This window comes from Lactuca serriola, chromosome 1 (assembly GCF_051521515.1).
Source record: "Lactuca serriola cultivar US96UC23 chromosome 1, Lser_US96UC23_V15, whole genome shotgun sequence".
Classification (NCBI taxonomy): Eukaryota; Viridiplantae; Streptophyta; class Magnoliopsida; order Asterales; family Asteraceae; genus Lactuca; species Lactuca serriola.
The window spans coordinates 2,290,115-2,306,887 of record NC_136408.1 but is presented as its reverse complement, the minus strand read 5'-3'; the positions used below and the strand labels follow the sequence as shown (position 1 = coordinate 2,306,887).

General features: G+C 32.1%; 1 long non-coding RNA gene across 13 annotated transcripts; it reads right to left on the bottom strand.

Annotated features, from left to right (window-relative positions):
- Window positions 1-774: 774 nt before the first annotated feature.
- On the bottom strand, window positions 775-14,839 carry LOC145066636 (uncharacterized). 13 transcript variants are annotated; one of them, XR_013688913.1, is made up of 8 exons: window positions 14,672-14,837; window positions 13,552-13,675; window positions 12,847-12,912; window positions 6,513-6,638; window positions 6,323-6,389; window positions 2,390-4,090; window positions 1,658-2,314; window positions 1,263-1,575 (listed from the first exon to the last, which is right to left on the bottom strand). It is a non-coding gene; the product is annotated as an uncharacterized LOC145066636 (long non-coding RNA). The 13 variants fall into 13 exon arrangements; XR_013688874.1 differs by having other exon boundaries at window positions 6,513-6,608; XR_013688933.1 differs by having other exon boundaries at window positions 6,513-6,595.
- Window positions 14,840-16,773: the final 1,934 nt, after the last annotated feature.

Sequence of the window (16,773 nt, the reverse complement as noted above, 5' to 3'; positions counted from 1 at the left end):
TATTAATATATCTTCTTCAATCATTTCTTATAAGATGTACATGGTAAGATGTAAAAGATGTACATTGGCAATTCTAAACTTCCAATGTTAAAAACATACAATGACATGTATAATGTTTCTTACGAGATGTAAAAAACAACTATGGATTTTTTTTGTGTAGTTTAGTTGTTTACCAAGGAGCACATAACTTTTCTTTTTCGAATTTCATCTTTTCTATTGGCATATATTGTAGACAACAAAACTAATAGAAAACATATATATTATGCACATCTAAAATATCTTTAATTTTTCGGACATAATCACAATTTTATTTTAAATGCCATCATTTTTGTTTAAACATATTTACTTTTTTAAATTGAAACTTATGTATATAACTATTTGAAAAATAGAGGGATTTGAAAGTGGAAAAGCTTGTTTTGTTCGTGAAACCGAGGAAATCGAAGAGGTTGTTGCCTGATGTTAAGGTCGAAACAATTATCTTTTTTTTTATTTATTTTTTTTAATTTCAAATTACTTTTAATTTTAACCGAAAATAGTAAATAAAATACTTATATATTTAAACTAAAGCATATATACGTGCATACATTTTTAGTCAAAACCTGTAACGTATGTATATTTAAACTCAAAATATCGGCGCGCTTTATTTTTAAAACGAAAAGATATTACATTTTTATTTTTAACCTTAAACAATAATCGTACCATAAATAAAAATTGCAGTCAAAGCATGAACAAAAACTTATTCAAATAGGTAGTGCCGAAAATATATATTGTAAGGACAGAATAAAAATTCAAAACATTATTTAAAATTATTGACGATTTATATATTAAACTAGAGTAAATCAAATTTAAATGCTAAAAAAAGAACTAGTATTATACAGTTTCTAATTGATTAGCAAGTGTTAACCTTAACTTCCATTGGCATCTTGCCTTGAGATTGTTGATTGTCGATAAAATTTTCTGGGCACTACTTCTTGCATCGTCATGAGCCCACAGATGGTATTCACATACTTCAAGAGCATCTAGGACTTTTAGAATATATCTTTCAACAAAAAAGTAAAATGATTATTTTAAATCTATAATTCCACATTGCGAAGATTGTTTTGTACATTTATCTATCAATCATGATCATAAACTTAGATCACTCTTCAAATGGAAGATGCATCTGTTACCCTGAACCATAGTTGTTTAACTCGTGACTCGACTCGACTCGTAAGAGTCATGACACTAAAGTTTATATACGAAAAATTATATATAACATCATGTGTCAACAAAATATAGGCCGAATATTTAGGCACATTTACTAATATATTACAAATTCACTAGTTAGGGTCATACATGTCATAAAGTATCAAAAAACAACTAGTGATATAGTAACAAAGCAAGTGACAAAAAGACTTGGTGTGTTTAAATCATAAAACTAAACTTCAGGGATAAAGTGGTCATCATCATCTTCATTTTCAACCACCGTTGTCTCATGGAAACCAATATCATCTCCCTCATCCTCATCATCTAAGTCAACAAGTTGGCTTTTAGCTTTGTCTTTAACATTAGGCACTTTGTTTAGGTTCCTTGGTCCTACAAATAAATAAAGCTTGAATTTATTAAACTTGACACTTGTTAATATTATAATATGTAATCATCCCTTTGTATAATTTACCTCTCTTCCTTTTATTAGTACTAGTTCCTTCATCCTCTTTAAAACATTCATGAACATCCATCCATGAGATATCTTCGGGGAGACATACATCCTCCTTTTCAGTAATCCATTCATCATCTGACTCCATGTCCGACAAACATATTGGATCATAAGTCTCCCCTCTTTCTTTTCTCTTTTGAAGGCGTGTATCAAGGTTGATGTTATATTTCACAAAACACCAATACATTCAACCTTTGTTACTCCAAACGGTTCCTCTTTTTGGAGTGTATATGGTCAAAAGTGCTCCACTTTCTCTCACATCCAGTGGCACTACATGTGAGGCTCAAGACACGAATAGCAAGATGTTGAAGTTCTGGGCACTCATCTCCATAACTTGACCACCATTTAGGTACAATTTAATAGAACAAATGAGTAATAAATAATAATGTAATTATTATATATTTTACTAGGTTATATTTTTCCTAAAAGTTACCAGGTTGCATTTTCTTTCTCATTAACACGGCTGCAGATATCCCAAACATCCTGATACTCTCAATGAACTTTACAAGTTGTTCATGAATTGTCACCACTGTTGGTCTATCATACATCCTTTCAATGACATCATACAATCCACATTTGACTTCTTTATCAGCATTAAAGTTCTCCTCGAAATGAAGACTAGTTTATAAAATAAAAGAAAGTATGTGTTTAATCATATATAATAAATGTTAGTGAAATAATAAAAATATATACCTAGGATTAAGAAAATATCTCGCGGCATGAAGTGGCCTATGAAGTTGCATATTCCACCTAAGATCAATCTTGTCCCAAATAGGTTTATATCTTCACTCGACACCATGGAAGTTCACTTTTATTTGTTCTTTTGCCCGATCCATATATATATATATATATATATATATATATATATATATATATATATATATATATATATATATATATATATCCCATTGTCGGTTTCACATCACCATCCATAAGTCTCAATACCTTAAAAATAGGAACTACACAACTCGAACAATATTTTATAGCCTTCCAAAAGTTGACATCAACCAAAATAATTTTTTCAACTAACTTCCCTTCATCTTTAGAAGCAAAGGTGGATTCGGCCCATTCATTAGAAGCAAACAACTATTGAATTGGATGTTTTTACCCTTGAAATCTTTTCAATGTAAGAAAAGAAGTAGCGAATCGTGTTACCCAGCCCGTGTTAATTCTTAACCATCGGTGAACCTTCTAAACATGGATAACAAAACACAATGTCTATAAATATAAACGGTTACTTTTCGTGCTTTATCTAAAGTGTCTTTGAATGTTTTTCCACCTCCTATGTCTTGCAACATCAAGTCAATTAAATGGGCGGAACACGGTGACCAATTTAAACGAGGTCTCTCTTGCTCCAACTTTGAACCGACTAACACATAAACCGAAGAACTATTGGGGACGCCTTAGACCACATTCTCCTCCCCAATTTCTTCAATAATTGAATTAAGCATTTCAAATAACTTATTTGCATCTTTAGCAAACAAAGATGTGTCAATTGATTTCACAAATTCCATGCGACTTGGACTATTCACAAGAAAATTTGTGATAGACCTTTGTTTTCCATCTGTCCAACCGTCAAACATAAGAGTGCACTTGGTTTTCTTCCACTCTTCCTTGTACTTATTCAACCCTTTTTCAACACATTCTACCTCTTTCTTTAGGTATGTTACTCTCGCCTCATGATATGAAGGAAGTTTCGATCCTTTCCCATACTCTCCTATAAGTCTCAAAGCTTCTTTCCACAATGGAGACTTCACCAAGTTAAATGGCAACACTTCACCGTATATAAGTTTGACATAAAGCTCGAGTTACGGGCTCTCTATCCTTCATTTTCTTGATTCATTGTTTTTTGTTTTCCTTTATTGAAAACAAATTTCACAATCCCGTTCTTGTCACTCTCAACTTCAAAACATTCATCATCCATTGCCTTAGACTTGTTTTCCTCAAACGTCAAAACTCATAATGCTTCAGCTTGGGTTTTTTTTTACTTGAAAGAGCATACATTCACCATTATCTTAAACCACATAAGAAGTTAGGGAGTGTTTGATAATTGTCTGACTGGGTCGAGTCAGCAAATTGGGCTGACTCGGTCAAACCTTTGGTGTTTGATTTGAGCTTTCTCGGTAAGATCTACTGACCCAAATCGCTTTCTGGCTCAGTTTTTAAACAATTGTTGACTGGAAATTAGACGATCTTGCCCTTATCTTGCCCCTACGTTGTTATTCATTCTTCCCCAATTCGCTTCCCTTCCAGTGACCTAAAAGCACAGCAGCCGCCAGGAAGAACTCCACAACGAGTGAACGCCAAACAGTCGGACCTGTGCCATCTCGCCGGACCTCCGCCACCGTCATCAGTGACGCCTTCTCGATCCATCACACAGGTTAGATAATTTTTCTGTTAATAATTTTCAAAATCAGATACCATTTATGCTTTGATGGAATGAAATTTGTAGTTCTTTATGAAATCAAATTAGTATTTGTTAGAATATTATGAATTCTCAACCTGTATGTTCATATGATAAGCTTTTTTTGTTCTTTTTTGTAGTTCTTTGTGTAAAGAACTGAAATGTGAAATTGTTTGTTCTAATATGATGACTTTCGAAATTATATGTGAATTGGAAGTTTGTTTATGTTTTGTTTTGTAGTTGTTTGTGTATAAGAACTGAAAATTGAAGTTTTTTTTTTCTAATGTTATGAATTCTAGAATTGAATGTGAATTGGTAGTTGTTTTTTGTTTTTTTTTTCTGAATTTGAAGTTTTTTTCTCCAATTCACATTAGAAGTTTTTTTCTCCGGTTCATATTTTATAGCTTATGAATTGAAATTGAAAGTGAATTGGAAGTTTTTTTTTTCTGAATTTTGATTTTATAGCTTGTGAATTGAAATTGAATGTGAATTGGAAAATACAAGTAGGTTTGTAAATTCCCATTTTCAAGCCCACGATCACATGTTTTACAGAAAATACAATCAAATGTTGTGTTTTTATGTGTAAAGTACAAAAGTAAAATTAATAATAAATAATTATTATAAGATTAATGGTAACCTAACTTTTTTAATAATCCAATTGTTCCTTGAAGAATGAGCGAGAGGGGGAATGCATGCAACATCACATGCCTTCCAATTATTGAGCTTGTGTTAGTATCAAAAGTATAAGCTATAAAATCAAAAATTGGGCTGTTTTTTTTTCTTATTTTATAGCTTTGATATTGTTGACCTTAATTGTTAGCTTGTTATCTTTTGTGACATCTGAAATTGTTTGTGTATAAGTTATCAAATCATAATTTAGGATGATGTTAACTTCCTTGGTTGAAAATTGCTTTATGTTTAAAATTGTTCTTAAACTTGATAAAAACTATGATAAATTACTTTAAATATTAATGTTTTAGGATGTTGGTTTGGAACGAAAGTGAGGACAAAACTTTTCTTGATGCATGTATCCATGAACTAACCACTAATGGTCATGAGGGTTCTGGGCTTAAGGCAAGTTCATGGAAGACAATACACGAAAAATTGATAAACAAACACGGTAAAGAGGTTGATCAAAAGCAAATGAGAAACCACTCTGACTACTACAAATCAAAGTATGTTGCTTGGGTGAAACTCAAAAACAAAACCGACAATATATATGATCCTATAAAAAATAAATTTAATTTGACCGATGAACAATGGAAAGAAGAGGGGAAGGTAATATTTTTTTAATCAATACTATTATGATTATTTTTATAACATACACTATTTGATTAAATTTATTTTTTTAATCAATACTATTATGATTATTTTTATAACATAAACTAAAATTTATAAAAATTGTAAACAGTTGAACAAGTTCGTGTTGTCATTGAAAACTAAACCCCTATTGTTCCCTGATCTTTGCACCCAACTATTTGAAGGGTCGACATCAACCGGATTTCAAAGTTGGGGGCCATCTTCTACACTCCCTAGTTCTGTAGAAGAGTTTAGTCCCCATGATTTTGATGATGATGTTCCAATGGAAACCTCAACACAACACGTAGGTGCAAGTGAAGAATCTTTGGGGCGTTCAAAAAATAAGGAAGTTGGTGGGAAAAAAAAAAAGAGATGCAAGAGACATAGTCATTGCTTGTGTTATTGAGCGTGCTTATGGTGTATTGAAGCCGAGATTCTCAATCTTAAAACAAATGGCTCCTTATCCTTTTACAGTGCAAAAAGACATAGTCATTGCTTGTGTCGCGGTCCATAATTTTATAAGGAAATACAATATAGAAGATGACTTGTTTAGAAATTTTGAGGAGGACACTGGTTACTCCTGACGTCCAAGGTGGGGGAATTGATAGAGAAAACATACAAGGCATAGAATGGGGTCCAGAAGCCGTTGAATATATGCATGTTTTGTGTGATCAGATTGCAAATCGACTACTTTCACCTACTTTACATTAAATTATGTTATTTTAAATTTCATTATGTTTAATTTACATTTTGTATGACATTTTTTATTTGTGTGTAATTTAGATTTGATATGATAATATGTATGTTTTTATAATTATTCAGCAATTTAATCCATCAATATATATAACAGAAGCGTAAAATGGTCATTTTTCATCACTCAGCACATTCAGTCTGATGTATAGTCAAACAACAGGATTTCTTACCCAGACAGATCTTTCTCAGTCAGCACTTTCTCAATCAGCAACTATCAAACGAGGCCTTAATCATCCTCTGCAGTGAAATTATCAACTTATGTAAACTATGCAAATTCACGACTGCATAATATAAATACAACCAGACACAACCACACAAATTAACACAAATGTGCAAGAAAGTGAGCAAAATAGTTTGTACCTGCTATGCGGTGTTGAAAAGAATTGAACCTTAGAATATGAAAAATCTTTGTGAACTTGAGAAATTAGATACAACTTCAGTATCTGATCGTACTCCCTGTTAGGTTTTTTTTCCAAAAGGTACATTCTCCATGTGTAGAAAACCCAACATGCATATGTATAGTGTGTTGATTAATTTATTGTTATTTACACTTTATAATTGCAACAAAAAGGTTTGTATCAGAAATTCAACTCTATGTGAGTTCTTTAATTTTTTTATCTTTCTTGTTATTGATTTTGATTAATAAAACAATTGAATTTTGTGTATTATTGATTTTATTTTATTGTGCATTCACTTATACCTTGCCAAAAAAATAAAAATAAAAAACTAAAGGCCCTAACTTAAAATGGTACATAATCATCATATTTCTTAAGTCGCTTGATGGTTCTCTTTGGTCTAGTGGCGAATGTCTGTTGTACATGTATAAAGATGCATTTTTTTCTTTTTCTTAGGTTTAGGTTTGGTCTTGGGGTTAGAGTTGAGGTTGACAATAGGCTTGGGACTGCGATTGTGAGTGGAATTAGGCTTGGGCTTGAAGAATCGGAATGTAAACAGGAATCGAAAGAGAAAGACAAAGAGGTCAAAGCACGAGCCCAACTATAAGGGTTCCAAAAGGGAGAAAAAAGACAAAGAATCCTGCTAAGAGAAAAGTGCAAGAAATAGAAATTTGATGTAATTTATTATAGCTTCATACTTTCATTCCCTTATAATATAACAACATTATATTTTGAAAAAACTACACAATATGAAAATCTTACTCAAATATAATAATTGAGTAGATTTTTCAATAATCAGAAAACAGTGAAAATGAAACTACATTGATTGTTAAATCAAGGAAAAAATATTTAGTTATTTACCTAACATATGAAATCCAAGAGGAAGGCCACATACACAAAGGGAAGATAGAGTGTGTGGTAGCAGATAACAACGAAGCTATACAACCTACGTAATTAAAATAAATTAAAAATAAAGTAAGAAAATAATTTTAAACATAGTTGTGTATTTGGATACCAAAATCCAAAAGCAAAGCCACAAGCAGCAAGTCTACAAGCAAATAATGCAATTTCAATGATGATGAATATGGCAACAACATAGTTGTAAAATGCTGGCCTTGCTGCATAAATGATGACGACTCATTAGTGATGGTCATGCAGCAAGTCAACAATATTATGTTGTTGCCATGTTCATCACTGGATTGCATTATTTGGTTGTGGACATGTTGTATGTGGCTTTGCATTTAGAATTTGGTACCCAAATACACAACTATATTTAAAATAATTCTCATTTATTCTTAATTTATTTTATTTACGCAGGCTGTATGGCTTCGTTGTTATCTGTTAGCACACAATATATCTTCCCTAAGTGTATGTAACCTTCCTCTTGGATTTCTTCCAGGTAAATAACTAAATATTTTTTTTTAAATTAACAATCAATATAGTTTCACTATCACTATTTTCTAATTATTAAAAAATCTACTCAATTATTTTATTTGGGTAAGAATCCCATATTAAGTGGTTTTTTCAAAATACAATGTTGTAATATTATAAGAGAATGAAAGTATGATGTTATGATATTACAGCAAATTTTTATTTCTTGCAGCTCCCCCTTAGCTGGATTCTTGGCCTTTTTACTCCCTTTTGGAACCCTTATAGTTGGGCCCGTGCTTTGACCTCTTCTGATTCCGATTCTGATTCCTGTTCAGATTCTGATTCAAGCTCAAGCCCAATCCCAATCCCAATCCCAATCCCAAGTCTAACTACAGTCCCAAGCCTATTCCCAACCCCAAACCCAAGAAAAAGGAAAAAAAAAATGCACCTTTGTGCATGTACAAAGGTGCATTCGCCACACCAGACCAAAGAGAACCATCAAGCGACCTAAACGATATGATGATTATGTACTATTTTGAGTTAGGGCCTCTAGTTTTTTTCTAAGGTATAAGTGAAATTGTAACTTGAGTTGTTTCTTTGCAAGGTATAACTGAAATTCTAGAAGATTCATTACAAGTTATTAGTTTTTGGCCAAAAGAGATAATGGACATAAATATTATAGGCTAATTCATCAAGACGAAGAATCTGATCATTTGACCATATGGCTATTTGAGAAATTTGAGAAATTATAAAAGAAAAACCTCAATCAAACACACAATAAAACCTCAATCAACACACAAAAAACTTTAATCAACCTAATAAGGCATGCACAATAGAATAAAATCAACAATACACAAAATTCAATTGTTTTATTAATCAAAATCAATAACAAGAAACTAAAAAAATCAATGAACTCACATAGAGTTGAACTTCTCATACAAACCTTTTTGTTATTGCAATTCTAAAGTGTAAATTACAATACATCAATCAACACACTATACATATGCATGTCGGATTTTCTATGCATCACATTGACTCTAAATAGGTAGCGAAAATAATCAAAACTATGACACGAAAGAGCGGAATAAAAATAACTAATAGAATGATCAATTTCACAAACCCTAATAGGGTTAGAAATCGTCTTTAAGGGGGGACAAAAAAGGGTTGGCGAATCTGCAAGCCAAGGTGCAAGGAAGAATGATATCCCTAAGGCTCTATTTATTGTCTTGGATTCTTTCAAATGTTTTGTACTGCTTCCCATTCTTCTAGAGGGCTAATTTTGGAGTCGGTGTACCAAGAAATCAGATCTGACCCATTTATTTTGAAAATATTGGAGCAATTAGGAAATAATGAAAACCCACCAAAAGGGTTCATTTCAGAACATGGGCATTTACTCTACAAGGGTGGACTTGTGATCCCTGATTCTTTAAGTTACATCCCCAAATTGCTACATGAGTACCACGATTCAGCCGTGGGGGGTCACTCCAAGGAGCTAAAAACGTATCAACGCCTTGCGAATCATGTATACCATTGTGGTTGTTACCCAATCAAGTGTGGGAGTAGGTGACAATGGACTTCATTCAAGGGCTACGAAAGTCTCATGGCATGGATACCATTCTAGTTGTGGTTGATCGTTTTACCAAATATGCCCATTTCCTTAGTCTAAAACATCCGTTCACCGCATCGCATCGACAGTAACAAATCTCTTCATTCGAGAAATTGTGAAGTTACATGGATTCTCGGCTTCAATCGTCTCTGATAGTGATAGAGTTTTCATAAGTAACTTTTGGAGGGAACTATTTCGCATACATGGGACCAACCTTAAAAGGAGTACCGCCTACCCCCAAACCAACAGACAGTCGGAGGTAGTAAACAAAACTCTTGAAACTTACTTGCGAAGTTTTATTCAAGGGAAACCAAAGACGTGGATTCAGTGGCTGCCATGGGCGGAGCACTGGTACAACACCTCAAAACACGGCTCAACAAAATTCACACCCTTCCAGGCTTTATATGAAAGAGAACCCCCGCATTTGGTTCAAAGTGGGAGAGGCACTACAACAGTGTTCTCGTTGGAGGAACAGTTGCAAGAAAGAAACGCGATACTGGATGAACTGAAATTTAATCTCATCCGAGCTCAGCAGAAGATGAAATCGTTAGAAGATCGCCACCATAAGGATGTAAGCTTCCTGGTTGGCGAGAAGGTTTATTTGAAACTCCAACCATACCGCCAACAATCTTTAGCAAGGAGGACCTACGAGAAGTTGGCATCACGGTATTATAGACCATATGAGATTTTACAAAAGGTAGGCTCTGTAGCGTATCATCTACAACTTCCAGAATCTGCAAAAATTCATCTTGTGTTCCATGTTTCGCAACTAAAAAAAGCGATCGGACCCCACCCGAGTTCACCAACTTTTCCATCCCAATTAACTGCATACATGGAACTACTCGTGGAACCTAAAGCATTGCTTGGTGTACGATCCACAGTCGCATCATCCAACAAACCCACCGTAGTACTCATTCGTTGGAAGGGGTTACCGATTACCGAGGCCACTTGGGAGGATATTGAAACCATGATTCACACCTTTCCTCCTTTCACCTTGAGGACAAGGTGAATCTGTGGGGGCAGGGTAGTGTTACACCTCCAATACAATACACATATTCTAGAAGAAGGAGGGGTAGAATGGGAAATCAAGACCAAGACAAAAAGGGAACATGCCTGGAGGTGGCAGAACCAGAGAAGTAGTGGGAGACATCACAGGGGCAAATCTGGAAAGAAGTATTACATTTGTCTTTTGCAATTTGGGAGTTATTTAGTTAGCAATAGAATAATAGGGGAGCATCGGAGAAAAATTGGTGTTACTTTATGGAGAGACTAGCCTCTCGAACATGCTAGGGTTCTTGTTTGTCTTTGAGTGTTTTTGAAATACCATAAGTGATTTGCCCATGTTATCTACATTCTTTTGTTTTGTGCTTAGTTACTATCGGAAGTTTAGCATTAATTTAGCAATAGCTCAGCATGCTGATTTCTAAGTTCCAAACGTTCAAATATTTTTCCTTGTTACCAAGCCTATCGTGGATTTATCTTTGTTAGGGTCAAAAATGCAGTGTTTTTGCATTGTAGGGTTATTTATCTCATTTTCTAAGTTTAAAGATTTATTCATGTTAATTTTCTGCATTCATAATGCATATTCTATACTTTCACGCTTTTATAGGGTTAAATCTTTAATTTTCTATATGCAAAGGGTTTAGTTGTAAATATTTGTATTTTAGGGGTTAATTCTGCAATATCTACATTATAGGGGTTAATTCTGTCATTTTTGCATTATAGGGGTTAATTCTATAGTTTTCTGCATTCAAAAGGTTTATTATGTAGTATTCTAGATTTATTGGGTTAATTATATAATTTTTATGCATTCAAAACGTTTATTTGTAAATTTCTGCAATGTAGGGGTTAAGTTTGCAATTTCTCCATTCTAGGGGATAACTTTGTAATTTTTGCATTTATAGTTCTATTTGTGTAATTTTCTGCATTTATAAATTATATTGCCACAGTGTGTTGCTAAAAAACTCGTTATTGTACAATGTACGTTGCTCAAAACACAATATTTGAAAGTGCATTGGTAAAAAAAAAAAGCTGTATAAACAAAGTATGTTGCTAACAAGAACATTATTCCACAAAGGATGTTGCTAAAAAAAACAACGGATATGTTGATAAATACATTTTTATCCACAAAGTATTGCTAAAATAAGCTTTATCCACATACTAGGGGTGTATGCGGTGCAATTTGGTGTGGTGTAGAGTAAAAATCGCAAACCGCACCGAATATAGAGTTTGATTGTATGTTAAACGATTGGTATGCTTTTTATTTTATTGTCTTTTAATGTTTTTTTTTCAATTCAAATGCTGTTTATTTAGGTAGATTTATCATTGTACAATACATGGTAGGTAACAAAGTATTCCAATTTTTTATTAATTTTTTTTTTCCAGATTTCTTAGTATTTAGTTAAAAAGATGTCATGAACATATTTAAAATGATAGCAAGGTTAAACTTTTTAGTGTTAAAATAATAGATGGTAAAAATAGCAACATACTTTGATATGTATAATTATTTGAAAGTTACTTGTTATTTTTTATAGTTTACCTTAAATATAAACAAATTTATATTAATGATATAACAATAATTGGATCAAATGAACGATGTAACTAAAAAAAAATAAAAAACTTCATAGTAGAATGCTTCAATGATTTTCCAATTTCATGAAGACTTACAAGAATAAAATTGTTTGAAGACCGAAAGCCGGTTTTTTTGATTCATGATTATGCTTCAATGATTTGAGATGACTTTAATTAATCAATTATAAAAATAAACATAATCATGAATCAAAATCAATTCACCTTATTGATAGTGATCTATAGATCCCTTTAAAATCACAATTTTTCTATAGAAAGATGATTTATAACTTTTGTTGATGATCATACATGATTATGTAGGTTAAATCTAATGCATATGAAATCTAAAAAATGTGTTTTCATCAGTTCTTTACCAAATCAAAAGGGTTACAAACGTTCTACTACAATAAAATTTATAATTAAAAAAAAAAACAAACTATTCCACAAATTAGAATGTGACCTTTTTAGAGAGCCAACCTGATTGTTCATAAATCATATCCTAAAAGGTAGAAGCAAAATGAAAATAAAAAGTAGAGAAGGCTTCCACTAATCCTACAGCCCACACCATCTTGGAAGTCAAGAAAGTTGTCCTAGTATAGATATCTCACAACCGATGGAGAAATATACCATAATGTAAACTAAACTCTAAGTTATTGTTCACATTCATACTTGCTAAAAGAATCCTAAAGAAACAGTTTGATAAATTGATGGACAAATAGCTGAATCATAAACAAAAAAAGGGGGAGTAACATACCTGTTGACACAATCAACAGATTTAGAACTGGTTAATTCGTATGTGAGAATCAGTGTATATGGAACCCTACAAAGAATCAGCATTATGGTTGCACAAATGGAAATAAGTCAAAAATAATTCTTGCAATTGTAATAACATATATAAAGTTTAGACAGTAAGACATCTTATCAAAACTTTCACAACCAATAAAAAGCTTTATGCCAAAACTTGTGATTTGTTTTGAAATGCTACATTCACTCATAACTTTTATTTTGCATCATGATCAAGCAAGTCATATTTTTCAGATAAGTGCTAGTGGAAGAAATAGCATATAGTTATTGCCAAGCATATTGGAAGACTATTTAATCACAAAGCCAAGAAAATAAAAGCTAGTTTAGCATTAGTAATGTGAAAATTTATTTGCTAAATGGTATACTTTAGAAGAATGTTGCTTTTGTTAAAGAAAACTAATCAATAATAAAAGAGTCTTAAGATACCAAGCAGTACAAAGAATTGTCATTTAGACCATTTGTGTTGGATACAAGGGAATAAGTAGGGGAATATGTGTCCATCATTTGTCAAATCAATCCAAACCATGTACAAATTAAAGAAAATGAAACAATGTTAATGTCTAAACCAATTTAAAAGGGAAAACAAGGATAAGTGGATCATGTACACAATTCTATGATTCTTTCTTGAGAAAACCAACCAAATTCAGAATATTACCTTCTTTTAGGCATTTCTACAAACAATTTGTGTGCATTTTCCTTGAGTAGTTTAAGAGCTTCCACAGCCAAATTTTCAGAGTCACTCCCATGAAATCCTTCCTTAGCAACCTTAGTATTGTGGCCTGAAGATAAAGAAATCATTATTAATTTAATAATCACTAAATGTCTCATATCTATATATTTCTGTTAAAATCAACTCAAGCAATTCACATAAGATGGATTTCATCTTATAAAATCACAAAATCATAATCAATGTTTCCATAATCAGTCTGACAATTCACAACCAACAACCTACAAGCCTAAATTTGTTGAAACACAATTGAAATTAGAACGGCATACAAAAAAATCACCGAAAACACCATGGTGTTTGTGCTTGGAAGCTGAATAGAGAAAAGACCTAGAAACCATAAGCCACGAACACCAAACACCAAGAACAATCAGAAACTCCAATAAAGATTTTCAGTACATCAAAAAGAAAAAATGATGAACAGGCGAGAGAACAAGATGAAGAAAGAGTTCTGAAGAAACAATGTTCTTTAACAATAGCCTCCCTTTATTTATACGCAGGGAGTTCCGAAAGTAGTTGAAAGAGCAAGAAGTTTGCGAACGTGGGAAGAGTTGAAGAAGAAGCGGTTCAAATCAAAGTCCGGCCATGAGTAAGGAAGACGGAGTGAAGGCAATGACGAGACTGTAAAGGTGAGCTTCAAGGTAGGGAATCGATTTGGGTTTACCTGTGTTGGTCCTTATCCAAACCCCTAAACAAAGCTTGTCATGGGCATTTATACAAGTAACGCATGATCCAACAAAAAAATATTTGTAGAAGTTTAGAATTAGCAAGTAACAAATATTTTCATTCAATAAAAAATGAATGAGCAAGACTGCAAGAGGAGCTGTAAAAAACGAATGATCCAACAAAAAAAAGCCGCACAAACTTGTTTCTTTTTAGCATCAAGAAAAGTTTCAATTTTAGTAAAACATGAACTCGAGGAGCACGAGTTAAATAACCTCGAACACCTTCTGGATCCCGTTTCAGCAAACGATGGTTACGATGGCCATCTACATTGGTGATTTCGGAAACATGTAACACATTTGATCAAAAGTGAGAACTCAGAACATACCTTATGTCCTTATCAGAGAGGCGGAGAGCAACGAGATGAGCAAGAGGAGCCGCAGGGAGAGCTGACTTGTCTCTTCACCTCGATGCTTCACTCGGTTGGCATTTGGAAGAAAGAACAACGACACAGAATGGAAGAAAGAAACAATTATAAGAAACTGAGAAAGAAACGATTGCGAGTTTGCGCCTTTGCGATTTGCGATTAGGGTTACGTTTGGGCTCTGGACTCTTGGAAGTGGACGGACTCTTGAAGACTTGCACTTGGGCTTCATTAACACTTCACAAAACAAAATTGTGGTAATTAAATGAATAGTTTTGATATTATATATATATATATATATATATATATATATATATATATATATATATATATATATATATATATATATATATATATATATATATATAACTCCATATTAATATTATAACATTTATTTTTTTTAATTATATGTTAAATTTGAAGTTATAACTAAATCTAAAATTTTAGTATATCTCTTAATTAATAATTTGTTTAAAATTATTTATTTAAAATAATTGAAAAATTAGAAAACCGTAAACCAAACCGTTCAGTATGGTTTGAAAAGTTTGAAACCGCAAGTCAAACCGTAAAGAAAAATACAAACCATGAAACCAAACCGATGACCGGTTTCACGGTTTCAAACCGAACCACGAACACCTCTACTATCCACAACCATGAATCACCTAAGGTCCTAAAGACTAAAGCCCGCCCCTCCATTATCCAAATGCATGCCCTTAAAAATGTTTTGCTATATATATTAAATAACAAATTCCAATATTGTATTAGGTCTGGCAAAATTGTACCACGGAAAACCAACCAACATGTTATCAACCGAACCAATAAACTTGGTAGCCAACATGTTTGGTTGGTAGTACCGTACCAATTGATCAATGTTGGTACGGTAATGGTACAAAAATTATATATATATATATATATATATATATATATATATATATATATATATGAAATCGTATATTTCAACTATTAATTGTGTTTAGTGTTTACAGTTTTAATAACATTATATTAGTCATTTGATTGTATTAGTAGATAGTTATTACCACGTTAAAGCACAAAATTAAAACGTTGCTTTAGCGTTACTTTAGTATAATTCTTTTGTAAACAAAAAGAACTACGTAACTAATTTCTATACTAAACATTAAAATCTCGATGTCTTTATTTTAGTAGAATTCTTTTGTAAATAAAAAGAATTATGTAACTAATTTCTATACTAAATATCAAAATTTCAATGTCTTTGCTTATTTTTAAATGTTACAATAGAAAATTAAAAGAAGTTGGTATATATCATTACCAATTTGTACCAACCAAACATGTTGGTAGCCAAATAAATTGGTACAAAGTATACTTGGTACGGTACCGGTAGAAATTTTTTATACCAATTATAGCTGGTACGGTACACGGTTTAGAGAAAAATGAATTGGTACCATACCAATTACACCCATATATTATATGTCCTTAATTAATCACCGTTAAAACAAATGTATCATGTCTAAAAAAATTAGGATCAACTATCTTTTCTTTTAAATCATATATGTCCATTCTAAAAATAAAACAAAAGTTGCATAAGAAAGAAATAGAAGAACAATAATATATCTAACAAAAAAATAGAAATCACAACAAGAAAACATTTAACAAATTATTTAAATTATCCTAATTATGGTTTTTAATTATATTGAAAATATATATTGACCACATAATCTGTTCTGTTTTAATATTTCTTTGAATTCCATATACCATAATTAAACATATTGTTGTCATTTCCAAATCTAAGGTGTTGTTTGGTTTGCAGAATGTTGCTGAAGGAATTTGAATTGTAATTGGAAAATGAATTTGTCAGAAATTTGAATCCAGTTTAATATGTTGTTTGGTTGGCAGGAAATGGAATTATAATTAATTCCAAATTCTGTTTGGTTGGCATATATTAAAATTGGAATTCATGTAACATAACAGAATTACCCTTTTTGCATGTTTTGCTTAATTTTACGTTGTTTTCTAACTTATATGTAAAGATACATTATGAAATTATAAAACAGTAAAATTTCAGTGGCGGTGGCATTGATTGTGGTGGT